Below are 15,342 nucleotides of genomic sequence, written 5' to 3' on the forward strand. Positions count from 1 at the left end.
ATATATTAGATCCGACCCCGGACACAGAATCCCTGCCAGAAGATATACGTCCTGATATATCAGCCTGAGAGTTTGACTGTGAAAGCCAGGAAAGAGCAGAAGCAGAAGACAAAGTGATGATAGTAAAAAGAACAAAGTTTATTGAATAATCTTAGTTGCATATGTTTCAATGTCTGAATGTTTCAGTGCAGCTCAGACTTTGTCTGAATGTCTTGATGCTCAGTACAAATCTTACAAGTGTTATTATACCAAAGCAAAAACAATGGAAAATAACTGCTTCACAACATCGTCCTGTGATGTTACAAACCTTGAAATGGAGACATTTTCTTATCTCTTACTGATGAAGACAAACATACTTTGAAACCATACAATCATAAGATTAAACAGCAACAGCAAGCATGGCAAGAGCATGAAAATAAGTAATATCAATATAAAAACATAAAATAACATAAATGTATAATAATAATACAATGATTAAATAAATTATGTAAATCAAATAATGATGTCAGTAAATGATTAAATGATAAATCAAATGACAACTACATCAATGACTAATGATTATAAAATTATTATAAAATGATACAATTAAATTGAGAATCCTTAAATCCTTATTCTCCAAAACACTTACTTAAGTTCACAATGTAGCCTAAATGACACAGGATCGAAAAGTTTGACCCAAACAACATTTTCTGTGTAAACTCATTTAAACATTTTCTACTGAGTGCACATTCAAATTATAAACACTAGCTAAACAACATGCGTTACACCTGTTATTTTTGCATAATTGATCTGTTGGTAATCAAAGAGCTTCATGTCGAGTCTGGCCCCACATGCACAGACAAAGAGTAAAGACGGGCTCTTAATATTTCCCACACATCTTCAGGGTTCGCTCTCTGCCCGACAATAATTAGCATGTCATCTGTAAGCACAACAGACAGTGGCATACAAGAGACATGCTCTGCCAATGTGACAACATGACAAAGAAACACAATAAAAGCTGATCGAGCATCATGATACATCAGAAGAGATTTAATGCCGGTGCGGTGAAAACAGGAAGTCCACATATGGTCATAAAAACATATCCATAGACAAGTAAAGAAAAAAAAGAGTTAGCAGTGAGTGTAGTGCCAGTCGCATGAAGAATGAAGTCACCTGGCTTTCCCCAAGCTTTGAAGGTCAAGGAGAAGCTCCTGCATATTCATGGCTCGGATCGGCGCAGGATCGATGGGTTTTAATTGTTTTTTCCTGGCCAGGGAAGGAAGTGCCAGCAGCCATCGATCGCCTGGAGACGAGGCCACTTACATGTCAGCCGTGCATGGGGGGCCGTCGCCCAGCTGCATGGCAGACAAGAGGGAAATGTGACAAGACACCGTGACGGCATGAAACGGAACAGCCATGTTTGCTTGTAAGGCTCTCTCTGTGTGTGTGTGTGTGTAAGTGTGCTCACCACCCTAATCTGGTGTCATGAAGGTGATGGAGGAGAGAGGCAGGATGGGTGCATTATGGAGTGTGTCTGGTTCATTATGTGGTGTATGTGTGGCAGTGTATTATCTTACTCACTTTCTCAGTAGGCCCAATGTTCCTCACTATGTTGTAAGCTTCTCCAAACTTCTGGACTCATGGAAAAGGGAAGGAGTCATGTGTTCTGTAAATGGTGAGCATTAGCAAATACTTGGAGCAATTTATCAGCTAACTAGCCACAATAACATAATTATTCACTCCTAATTTATAATGAAAACGTTAAATCATAAATAAATAAATGATTTTTAAATAATCAAATATTGAAATAAGTTGATAAATATTCATTATATTTATACACTCTAAAAAATGCTGGGTTAAAAACAACCCAAGTTGGGTTGAAAATGGACAAACCCAGCAATTGGGTTGTTTTAACCCAGCGGTAGGGATAAATGTTTGCCCAACCTGCTGGGTAGTTTTATTTAACTCAACTATTGTTTAAAAATTACCGTATTGCTTAATTAAAATTAACCCAAAGTATGTTGGAAATGAACATTTATTAATGTTCAATGAATAATTATTAAACAATAAATTAAATTAATAAATTAAACATTTATTAAATTGCTTATTAATACATTTATATTAATAAACTATTAAACTATTAAATTTATATTAATAAAATATTAAATCTTATTAATAAACATTCACATTTGTCTATTATTGTTGGCTCTAATTGCATCTGGTTTTTAATTTCCCAACTATTTTGGGTTCATTTTAAGCTAGCCATATAGCAATTTTTAAACAATAGTTGGTTTAAATAAAACTACCCAGCAGGTTGGGCAAACATTTAACCCAACCACTGGGTTAAAACAACCCAATCGCTGGGTTTGTCCATTTTCAACCCAACTTGGGTTGTTTTTAACCCAGCATTTTTTAGAGTGTGTGAATAAATAAATATTTTAAAACCTTAAAAGTGGTTAGACGTTTTATTTCAAATTTCTGTTGTCAAAACACTTTGCAGTAGTGAACATAACTCACAGCCGTTCATAAGGAGAGATCCATGTGTAGATGTGAGGAGAAATTGAAGGCAGAGGCATTATTCAGCTGTGGGTCTTGTAGGGGCACGGCTATTTGGCGTGAAGTAACACCTGCAATCTGTAGAACACTGCTCTCATTTTGTCAGGGTAAAGGTTGGCCATAAGCTTACAGTACATCAATCTGGTGCCAGACCAGGGCCTAGTCTCAATCAGGACCAGGTGAGAAGGGAAATGCAATGTTTCGTTTGCTGTCAGAGGTCGTAGAGAACTGTACTGAAGTGAAAGCCAAAATACATGGTACGTGTTGCTTATACTTTATATGTGATGGTTGATTTTAGGTAGACATTTTTTTCAACATGTTACTTCCTTAGGTATTTTGTACACTTTTAATATTCAGCAAAATAGCAGAAAAAATATTCTCCGCTCATGCCGTTACGTTTACATTTTGCATTTATCCAAAGCAACTTACAAATGAGGAACATCACAATCAATTTATCATAAGAGTCATTAATATTTGCAGTACACAATGCCAAGTTTCTAGTGTAAGCTAAATTAGTATGCAAGCTAAAGCAGAAGTGCAATGCAGAAAAGAAGTGATTTATTTAATTTTATTTAAAGGTGCTAAAGAGGATGTTTTGCTTTATACATTTTTGCAATATTATTTGAAACTGTCTTTACTAACTGATAAAAGACTATTTATTAGGTGCACTGAAAGGAATAATATTAATATACATCATCTGTGCACGAGGTAGGGCCTTAAAAACATCAGCCAATCGTTTACGCGATCATCGCGTAAAAGATTGGCCCTCTGGCTTGTCAATCACTGCCATGATGTTCCTTGTGAGAGACACGCGCGGCTGCGCGCTCCAGTAACTTTCCACACTCCACAGGCGCCGCATGCAATGTTTTTGTCAGGAGACAGGAGTAACAACTGCAGATTATGAGTTACCTGCAGTGAGTCCGACATAATGAATCCACTAACACGACACAGCGAATGCCGGTGGTAAACAGATACTCGTGTTCCAATACGAGTGTTTACGAGTTTTGGGAGGCGTTCCTTCGAAGGAGGCGGGGTTGTTCTTACGCATGCGCTCATTTCAAAAACTCAGTAACAGTCTTTGGTTTCTCAGTCGATGAAAAGATCCTCTTTAGCACCTTTAATTTAATTTTTTATTTTATTTTATTTTATTTTATTTATCTGAGCCAAAGTTATAGATATAGAAGTGATAGACCTGTTTGTTCACACATTACAGGGAGGTAAACCTACAAATTATTTATTTATATTTATCGCTGCACATTAAATTGCAAAATATTTTAATATTTACATTTATTCACTTAACAGATGCTTTTATCAAAAGTGACTGGATAGAACAAAACTACATCGGCTCAATCAATGGCATTAGTTTTGGCCGAGGTTATCTGTTTGACTGACAAATGTCACTCATTTGAAAATGTATTTTTGCAGTTCTGTTTTAGTGCACAAATTACTTTAGCTTACACTGTAAAACTCAAAAAGTTCAGAATACTCAAAAAATTTTGTAGACACCAATTACCCTAAAAATGTAAGTAAAGCAACTCACATTTCTTAAGTAAACAATAATTATAAATAATTAAGTCAAACTGAAAAATGTTCATTTTAATTTTATTTAATGTTTAAGTCCACTATACCTAAAACTATTTTTTACCATACGTAATGTTTCTCATTTTTCAATTATTCTGATGCAGTGGTTGTAAAACCTGATAAGTTCAGAATACTCAATACATTTAAGTAAACAACTCAAAGATTATTTTAGTAGAACTTATTTTGTACTACACAAACTCGCTAATTACAATTGAATTGAAATATTGAATGAACTAACACCTAATCTTTATAGTTAAGTGTTAGTTGACAGCACACTAGCATATGCTAATGTAAGCATCAAAGAGACTATCACTATTTACTTGCATGAACTGTTAATCAACATGCAGTATTTATAGCCTTGAAGTTTTGCAGCCCATTCTCGACCTAACCACAGGCACTACTCTTGACCACGATGGTAACTTCGACATCACAGAAACACCTTTAAATACCAAAATAACAGAACATTAAACAATAACACATCTTCCCCTGTATTTATCTTGTGCAAAAACACGAAATAACACTCAATTTCAACATGTATTCTCCTTACATAAAGTGACGCAAAGCATACTGGGATCTTGAAATCTGCTGGAACTCAGTTTATTGTTGAATGGTTTCTTCTGATAACATCGGTTAGGGCAACGATGTGCCGTGGATGATGCTCGGTAAACTTAAAAAATAATGATTTAAGTTTAAGTATAAGTATAAAACTAAACTCTTCGTTCAGAAAATGTAATTGTTTTAAGTTGCATCAGTGATTTAACAGACTTTAATTGCAGTGTACTCGATCTTTATATAAGTTAGTAATACTGTTCGGGTTTACAGTGTACAGTTGCACTATAATACCAAATTTCAGTCGAGTGCTGAAATATTTCCACTCTTTTATAATAGTCTAAGGGTAGTAAGGCTACGAGTGTTCCAGCTATAACTCCTCAGTTGGTTTTTGAAGATTACAGCGAGAGATCTTCTGCCGTAAAGTGTTAAAATTACACATTGACTTTAAACTTTCAACAGCAGTTGTTCTGAGGAAATGACCTTTTTGTAGTACATCCCTATTTGATAATGTCCTTCTCATTGCTTCTGTCTCTCACTCTCTCTCTTATTCCTCGTCTCACCATCGGCTCTCTCAACCCCGCTCCACCCGAGAAAGTGATAATCAGCACTTACTGAAGCAAGGCAGAGAAACATTAAAGTCAAGAGAGGAGCAGGAGATTGCTGGAACTACTGAGGAATAACACACCAGGCCGTGGTGCTGCTGTCAAATCACAGCAGATTTTCACTAATAGATTCTCCCCCAGACACTCAATACCGTTCAAAGGCGATCCTTCTTTATCCCAAAGCATCAAATATTTAAACACTCGTATTAGTGCTGGTGTCATCTCCTCAACCTGGAGCTTATGGCACCAATCTCTTTAGCACCTTTTCTCGCTCGCTCTCTTTTTCTCCTTTCCATTCCGCTTATGATATCCACAATGTTATCTCCAGCAGCCTCCACATATCCTTCTTATCATTTTATATTTGCAATACTTAAATCGTTTCTCCCCCCACTTTCCTCCTCTTTCCTTTTTTTGGGGGGGCTATGCCTTTTTTCCCCCTACCTTCTTCTTTCTTTTCATTCTTTTTGTCAGCGACTGGGCCTTTCAATTTTGGAGGCGAGGCTTACAGATTGCCAGGGAAAAAGAGAGCCGGCGGGAGAAGGGAGGGCGACGGAGGGAGAGAAAAGCCAGGGCGACAGCGCCGCGCTTGACTGATGCCTTTCAAGAGGGGCAGTCTAGCTTGTCAAATCGCTGGCTGCGGGAAAAAAAAATGAATTGGCATATCTATTCGGCTTACCGCGAGATGTCATGCAACACAGTTTCATATTCCTCGATAAGACGCAATAAAGCAATTGTCAGAGAGAGTGTCGGTGAGAGCGCCTCTTTTTTAACACTCATATTCTGTTTGCTTGCACAGGAGAAGGGGTAGGATGAGAAGAATCGACCAGAGGTGGAAGGAAAAAGTGCTAGCTGTGGGCTTACTGTGACACTTCTGTGTGTGTGTGTGTGTGTGTGTGTTTAGATGTGGGGGTCCAGTGGGGACAGAATGCCCTCTTTTGTTAGCTTTGATGAATTTTTGAAGTGCTGTGTAGATGCCGACAGTTTGAGACTTTTTACGCTTGGCAGGATCTCTGCGGTAGGGGAGGCGACTTCGGGAATGGACACAGCCACCTCTGTGTCCAGGCTTGGGGGAAAGATGGCTGCGGTTGATAAAGAGGGTTGGTTGTCATCACGACTAACCAGCTAACTACCTAATAGAATTTTATCCAATTGCTCCTTTTAGCATGTAGACTTTTGTTTGAATTCATATCCAGGAAGGCACGCCGTAGTCATCGTTTGATGATCCGAACCATCCGAGGAATCCCTCCACGCGCGTTCGGTTTCAAAGACGAGTCACGAAGACGGTTTTCCCCAGCTGCTGATTTGACAGCGCTCGCCTGACATCTTCTTGGTTGCGTTCACCTGGAACAAGTTGGACAAACTTTCGCTATTTACATGTGTCCGGATTTGGACACCTAGCGTCCTCTTTGGCACATATTGCGATAACAAAATACATATTTACATGTTGGGATGAGAGCAGGGAATGATAATGCCTGGCTGTACCCGTCGGCTGCCCCGGCTCGTCTGGTTTTCTGTGCCACGCGAGGGTGTCAGGAGCTGCCATGCGGTGAAGGCCCGTGTGTCTTTTCCCCCAGGGGGATGGCTTGTTTTCTCCCAGATTGGGGGAAGAGGTGGCAGGCCTGCTGCATTCTGACTGGGCGTCCCTGCCAACAGGGCATAATGCTCATCATGGCCCCGCCACGTCACTCACAACTAATAATGAGTCTCTCTCCCTCTCGATCTCTCGTCATGCTCATCTCACCTTGACACTCTTCCGCTTTCCTAATTTGTATGCCGTTTCTATCTTTGCCATCCTTCTTCGCTGTTAGCCTCTTCTTCTCTGTCTCCATCAGAGTTTTTTCTCGTCCTTTCTCACCAAAAAACTATTTTCCCGCTGCTTCTCTCTCTGTCTCTTTGTTGCTGCACCATTAGTTTAGTGTCCAGCCAAGTGTGACAGGCTGCAGTAATGCTGCTCTCGCATGTGTATGTGTATGTGTGTGTGTGTGGAGGGGAGCTTTTCCATTAGCACGTCTAATGTTCTGACAAGCTGGCACAGCCTTCCAAAACATTCATACACTGATCGTTGTCCTCCCAAATCACATGGCGCGGACCGCGAGCCAGGGAAACGGCGGCATAATCAGCCTGGTCCATGCGCTGTCACTCCTGACTCCAGTATGCGGGCCGTGTCCCTGATGGGCCTGCTGCATGCCGCCAGACACGCCGTGCTCCCCGCTCACTTTTATTGCTCACTGTTGGGGAAGGGCCAGTTTATGATGGATTGGCCATTTTGACCAGACTGTGAAAGACTGAGCCATGAGTGTCTATTTGTCATAAGCGTCACCTCTCTTTGTCTTCCCTGCTGAAAGCCACAGAAAGCCTTACATGATATCAGAAAGTGCTGGGGAATACTACTAAAAACTGAATACACATTTGTGGTTCTTAAAATCAACAAAAAATCACTTCACCCAAAATAAAAACTATCATCATTTACTCACCTTAATTTTGGAACACAAAAGAAGATACTTTGAAGAATGTTTCAGTGTTTTTTGTCCATACTATCTATCTATCTATCTGTCTGTCCGTCCATCCGTCTGTCTGTCTGTAAATGAAATCAACTGTAATATATTATTATCAGAAACTGGGAGTGAGTTAGTTTGTTTTTAATATATTAATAATATTATTGTTAATTAATTTTTTATAAAAAAAAAAAATATTCATTAATATTAAGTCTTCCTGCACTCTCATTGGATGTTTGCTGAGGCCTCCTAAAATCCCCAGATTTAAATCAACTCTGCTCAGAGAACATATGGTCCCTCTCTACATAGAGCTAAAATAACATTGAAACAGAGCTAAAATTAATGAGATGATATGCTGTTTGTGGAGTTGTTTAATCAGATCTTGAGAGATTTAATGTCTTTTATCCTCAGTTGATTTCATCTAAGGCTGTGGCTGGAAGTCCTTTGTAGTTATTGTGTTTCTCTTCAGTGATTCTGCTTGTTAACAGCAGGTGTTCATCACTAATGCTCAATCATAATTTAATCACTTAATTATCTCATTAACTTTAACTCTGCTTCAGTGTTACTTTAACACTATATAGAGAGGGACCATATGTAATCTGAGCAGAGTTGATTTAACTCTGGGGATTTTGCTGTGTAGGCTCCTGGTTGAATGTTATTAACCATCTGCTAATAAAGATAAAAAAAAGGCCTGCCTGCCACCTCTTCCCCCAATCTGGGAGAAAAAATGTGTTGCCAAATCTTGTATCAAAACTCATTGTGTCAAGACATCAAGGGCAGAAAGAGACTTCTGGCTTTTATTTTCTTTTACAGTTTTTCTCAATCGCTTTGGCCCAGTCCTCAATTGAGACTTTTTTTTTTCTCAAAACAATAAGTTTTAACAATTAGTTTCTCGTTCACATCAGATTTGAATTTCTTATTGATTTAAACAAATTGCCTGTGTTTTGGCACATGTGTGCAAAAGAGCAAGTACAATTGTCTACAATTTGCACAATAAATACACATGGCTTGTTGATCAAAACTGATGAGCTGATTCTCAGTGAAACTGTCAAACTCTTCACAACTTCTAAAGATTCCTTCATTGTGTGAGCCATCACATGCAAAATGATCCATTTAGTTATCAAAGTCTGTCAGACATGCATGTATATTCTATAAATATCTGACACGGAATATTTGCAGTGTCTGCTAAATTGGCAAATGGCCTGCCATTGTAATGAAAAATGAATCGCAATCTTACCAATTAACCGATCAAGTTTGGAAGCATATGGAGTTTGCCAAGCACAATCACTACCATTTTTGAACATGGAGGAACGTCACAACCCTAAACAGCAGCAGTTACATGTAAACTGAAAATTAACAGTTGCTTGTTGTGGAAGAGCAGAATATTTGTCATAAGAAGGTAAGAATGATAGAAGAATATGTGGTGGTGGTGATGTTGTGGGAAAACATAATAGTGTGTAAAAATGAACAAGCAACTGTGAATTTTCAGTTTATGTGCAACACATTTCTACAAAAATAAATGCACTGTATAAATACTAATGTTTTTTGTGTACTGCAGTGTTGACTTTTTCCAGTACATTTTTACCTATTGTCTGAATCTGTATCTAAAAAGCTCAGACACAACTGACATTCTTGTATAGTATAAGGAATCAGTGTCAGAGTGTCAGTGTCAACAAAAAAGTAGGGGGGAAAAACATTAAATTTGTATATAACAAAATAGTTCATGGTGAAAAACAGCTAAACTTTTTGACCAGTAAGGCTCAAACGATTTTTGGTGGCATTGGCCTATTTACTGACATAATAACTGGGTTTTGAAGCATGAATTAAATGTTTTGGGTAAGTTACTACATTTTGCAGACATGCGATAGAGTTTTGATGTTCCAGCAAACAGTTGTGATAATTACACTTGCAGTTAAGACTGATTCGAAATGTGCCAAAGCGATTGAAAAAAAACAACAACCTGTAATTAAATAAACTGAAAAGTAAAGTGTGTTACTTTTTTGACAAAGTAACTCATGGTATAAATTAAAATACTCATTATTTGAAGAAGTAATGAGTCTATGTAATGCCCATTATTTGTAACATGTTACTGATATATAGTGGTGTAACATTTCTTTTTCATTTTTATTTTGATTATTATTATTTTTTTAAAAAGAAGATAAAAAACAAAGAAAGTATAGTCAGTATTCAAACATTTGGGAGCCAAACATATGTACATTTGATCAGTGTTAGCTTAAGCAGATGCCTTTGAAACCGGATCAAATAACACCTTGTTTGCTGTGATCAGAGGCCACGTTCTGGATTTTTCTTTCTTTCTTTTTTTTTTTTGTGTTTTTTTTTATTTTTATGGTGAGCACTGTCTTTAATTTGACACAGAGAATGCTTGTTAGGTAAGATCACAGCGGTCGATTCAGAGGTTGTCAGCATCGCTCAGACTAGGTGCTCTGGGATGCGGCATGCAAAAAAATCAGTCCCGGAGACGGTTAATGGACAACGTGACGGATATGCAGTGTATAAAATAACTTTTTTGCCAGTGAAATATTACCTACTTAATGAAATGGCCAGCCACTTCCAGAGATAGTGCTTTCACCATGATGGAGGACAGGTCATGGATAAAACACCATGACACCTTAAGTCCTGAACAGCCCAATTTCTCAAAATAATTATTATGCCCCAGTTACTTAAAAAGCATCAGCACATTGGTGGCCTCCCATTTCAACACCGGAACAGAAAGACATATTGCGTCTTAAGTAAGAGGATAATCGGATAAATGTACATCTTTCAGACCGAAGACACAAACATAGACAGCCAAAAGGTAAAATATTACCAAACAGCTCTGCAGAACGTGGCAGAGATGAGCAGGAAGAGGACAGGTAATAATAGTTTTCTTAAACTGTCTGTCAGTGTTCCAGAGGGCAGAGAGCTTGCTAGTTAGCACTTAGCCACTCTGGGAATGAAGAGGCTATTGGTGAGACACGGCATGTGTTGTCTTTTAGTAAGATGTGACTATTTCCATCTAATGACAATCATTAGATGGAAATTGAGGAGTAAAAAACTAGGTAAGCGTCATGTGAATGTATCTCAAATATGTTAGCGTTGCGCTACTAGAACAAGGAAGAAAGTTTTTAAAGCATGTGTTGTAAAGTTCACCTGCATTTATCCTTTGGTGTCATAAGATTTGCTTGGTAGTGATGTATGACGTGACTGTTTCTCTGCTTGAGGCTTTGGCTTTGAATAAAACACCCCCCACGGCCCTAATGAGTGTTTTTCAATTACATCTGTCATGAGGCAATAATACTATGATATATAGTGCGATATTAAATTCATGCTAATCTATTATTGTTTCCAGAGTAGAGGGAGGTAATGATTCATAGTGTATTGTATATTTTTTTTTAATCTTAGTAGTTAATTACTCTTGCTAGAGACCACTGCTGGTCAGTAGATCACACAGTAGGTACACTATAGTGTGTGTGTGTGTGTATATATATATATATATATATATATATATATATAAACCAGTCATAAGTCGCACAGGTATATTTGTAGCAATAGCCAACAATACATTGATTGGGTCAAAATTATCGATTTTTCTTTTATGCCAAAAATCATTAGGATATTAATTAAAGATCCATGAAGATATTTAATTTTCTACTGTAAATATTTCAAAAATGTATTTTTGTGAGTGGATATATGCGCATTGCTAGGGACTTTATTTGGACAACTTTAAAGGTGATTTCTCAATATTTTGATTTTTTTGCACCCTCAGATTCCAGATTTCCAAATATTTCCATACATGAATGGAAAACCTTTTTAGCTTTCAGATGATGTATAAATCTCAATTTTAAAAAATTGACCCTTATGACGGGTTTTGTGGTCCAGGGTCACATATATACTGTGTATGTATATATATATATATATATATATATATATATATATGTAAAAATGTACTGGAAAAAGTCAACACTGCAGTACACAAAAAACATTAGTATTTATACAGTGCATTTATTTTTGTAGAAATGTGTTGCACATAAACTGAAAATTCACAGTTGCTTGTACATTTTTACACACTATTATGTTATATACACATACATATATATATATATATATATATATATATATATATATATATATATATATATATATACATATACACACATATTTATATATAAAATATTCTTTTTCAAATTTTCTATTCTTTCTGTCTTTTCGAAATTATGTTTATATGATTGTATAAATCTCTGGGTTTCTCAGAAGTCGTCACAGTTGGGCAAACTTCTATAGTGGTGGACGAAAACTATAACAAATATTTTTTAATGTTCCCATTTACCACAATAGCAAAAGAAAGAAAAAAAATCCACAATAGTGTTTCTATGACTTTCCCAAAGAGGAAAAACTGTAGAGAGATTAATTACACTGGTCAGAAGAGAGAAAGATGTAAAATTTGCCGTCACTATCTTAGCCATTGTTTTAGAAACACTTATGCAGCAGCGTTCACCAGTTTTCTGTAATTTAATGGAAAGATGATAAAACACAAAGTATATAGGTTTATAAATGTACATTACATTTTTAACAAAAATTTAAATATTAAAAACATTGCTCCATTACTGGAAAAGGTCCATTTTAGTAATATAATATTTTTCTAATATTTTATTAAAATATTGTAAAATAATATAATACTTTTATTCTAATATTTCAACATTTTAAATGTTTAAATTATATCAAATAAATCTAAACATATTTACAATATAATACTAATAACATGATGTGAAAAAATACATGACTTGTAATTGTGACTAAAACATCTATTTATGTCTTCAAGGGTGTAAATGTGGCAATCACATGTTGGCGTGAGTGATGATAAGGTTGGCGTACGGTGTTATTGTGGCCCTGTAGATGGGGAAAGAGCCGAGCCGTGGTGTTAGCTCTCCACAGACATGACACTTAGAGTAATAGAGCTGGCTTGATTGGCTTGTTGCATTGTCAGAGCTGTCATGACAGTGTGTTTAAAAGGGCAGTGTGTGAAACCATCATGTTCCCTCCTGCTGAAAATACATCAAGTGGCTTCCTGTCAATGGCGCTGAGCTTTGACAATAAGATTCCAATGCAGAACACCGTTGTGAGATCTCTGCATAGATATTAGCACTATCGCCTTTAAATCCTGTCTTATTTGCCATCCAACGCATGAATACACATTTACATCATTTGTGGTTTCATGATATGTTTCGCTTTTACTTTTTGTTGATTTGATTTGCATAATTGTGCATGTTTTGATTATGCTGATGGTTTATGCTAAACAGTTGTGCAGCCCTAAGAAAACACACTGTATAAATGGCTTTTTTTTATTATTTCTAACTGTTAAATCATCCTCTCTTTCTATTTAATGTCAAACGTTTAAGCTAATAACTATTTGTTTCAGATGAAAGTGATGATACGTTTTCAATTTTAGTAAATCAGTTTTCACTTTAAATCATTTTTTTATCCCTTGATTTTAAAATAAGAAGCATAGCTGCGGTGCAGTGGTTAGTGCAATGGGGGCACAGGTTGGAATTTGTCATGTCCGATTCAATTCAGGCAAATTAAATAGGAGGACAAAAAAATGACAGCATCACACTCATATAGCTTCCATATGAACTAATCCGACAGGTAGAGAGTGTGTGTGAGTGTGTCTGTAAGCGCTAATACATATGTAGATATGTATTCCTTCCCTGCTTTTCCTCTTATCCTAATGCAGATCTGATAAAAGAGTGGCAGGTGGGTGGGTGTCAGAGTGTTAGGGGGGGTCCTGCATGGCCCAGCGGCCCGCCACCCAGCTCCACTCACTCTGCCCCTGCTCCCCATTCATCAAGCCCACACAGACCACTGGCCAAGCACGTCTGCCTATCATTACCCCTCTCACAATGCGATCCATGCCGCTAACCCTGCCTTCATTCCCCAGGATTAATAATATCTCTTTCAACCTTCACACAGTGATAAATAGGCACAACGAGAACAAAAGGAGCCAAAGGAGTGCAAGAGAAAAGAGAGAGACAGAGTGAGACGGAAAAAAGAGGAGAGGTGAGGTGATTTTTACAGAGTATAATTAAAGGCTGAGTGAGAAGTGAGACTCGTGTTAGTCTTTATGTAAGATTATAATGCACACTGCACAGTTTCAGAGCTAAAGACATAACCCGCACTCACCTGCTGAAGAATATAGATCAGAAATGATAGTTTGTTTCCTCGTCTGGCGAGTATTTAATTCAGACATAGTACAATGATAAATACCCCCTCGTTGAAATATCATTTAAGCACTGTTTGGCAGAATTTTGTAAAATTGAATGAATTGGATATGGAATAAAAGACAATATCATATGATTTATTAGCATGGCAAAGACAGAGCAGAGACTTAACATTACTATTATGAAATCATTATGCTAATTCATAGAATCATGTATGGGTTTGATATTTGTGTAATTAAAAACTCTATTGTATTTTCTCCCTGTACTTTAGGAGCGCTTGTGATTTATTACACATGCTATGCACTTTTCCTCTCCTGTTTGATTTGTGTAGCCTGGCCCATTCGCCGCTGTCATAGTTGGAGAAATGTTTCTTTGAATAGTGAAATTTGTGTTTTGCCCTCTATGAAACGTGCAACGACTGTAACGTATCCCCTAAACACAATCTAACTGTTCTTATTTAAAGGAATAGCGCATTGATATGTTTTTATTGTGAAAATCCTTAAACGGGGCAATTTAGCATCTCGAAAAAACAAAATACACTAGTTTACGAAAATGATGTCAGTCTAAGCATCTAAAATGGTCAATACACACTTAATTTGTGACAAAATGTCATATACAGGTCAACATTGAAATTGTGTTTGCCTTCTATAAAAATTGCAACAACTGTTATGTATTCATTTAACACAGTCTGATTTTTTTTTTTTTTAAGTGATAGTGCTTGAAAAAGTCTTTCTAATTAAAGCACTTTGCTGTGATCAGAATTGCCTGTTGATCTTTGGGAATATGAATTTGTCATGGTGCAAATCTGCCACTTTTGTCTCCGACTTAATGTCATTGAATCACCGACGTAATTTGGCACATTTGAGAAATTAAACACGGTACGGTCAGGGAGGGATGACAGGAGGGCGTGGTTATTAAAAAAACAAAGGCATACGAGAGCGTTAATGAAAGTTTCAGTGAAAGTGCAGCGGTGGGCGCCTTTGGCCTGCCTGCGTCTCCTCTCCCTCCTTTCTCTGCCTCTCTTCCTCTGCGTGATTTAAGAGTTGCTCTCTTGACTGTGACAGTGCGGTATTTCTATCACCCGGATTATAACTCGCTGTGATTATTCAACTCCAATAGCGCTGGCCCCCCAACTGCATTTAGCCCAAACGTAATATCCCTCTTGCATACATTATCCATCTTCCTTATTATCCCAAATCATTTCAGAATTAAATTCCAGCCCTTCCAATATGGGCACCAGGAGTTGACTGCTTTATAGTGTATAGTCAAAGGTTAAGATACCAATCAAAGTATCCTCTGCTATGTAGCCAGACACTTTAATATTTGCAATGCTGATAATTGTGAAAGGACATAATATTTTTC

The 15,342-nt window shown here is 37.2% G+C and overlaps 2 long non-coding RNA genes across 2 annotated transcripts in view; one reads left to right on the plus strand and one right to left on the minus strand.

Annotated features, from left to right (window-relative positions):
• Positions 1–15,342, plus strand: part of LOC125250870 — a 127,084-nt gene that overhangs the window by 86,785 nt on the left and 24,957 nt on the right. The gene's annotated exons all lie outside the window — the stretch shown is intronic.
• On the minus strand, positions 118–1,821 carry LOC125250871. The gene is made up of 2 exons (XR_007180886.1): positions 1,561–1,821; positions 118–1,334 (listed from the first exon to the last, which is right to left on the minus strand). It is a non-coding gene; the product is annotated as an uncharacterized LOC125250871 (long non-coding RNA).

The sequence above is a fragment of the Megalobrama amblycephala genome, linkage group LG17, assembly GCF_018812025.1.
Source record: "Megalobrama amblycephala isolate DHTTF-2021 linkage group LG17, ASM1881202v1, whole genome shotgun sequence".
Taxonomy (NCBI): Eukaryota; Metazoa; Chordata; class Actinopteri; order Cypriniformes; family Xenocyprididae; genus Megalobrama; species Megalobrama amblycephala.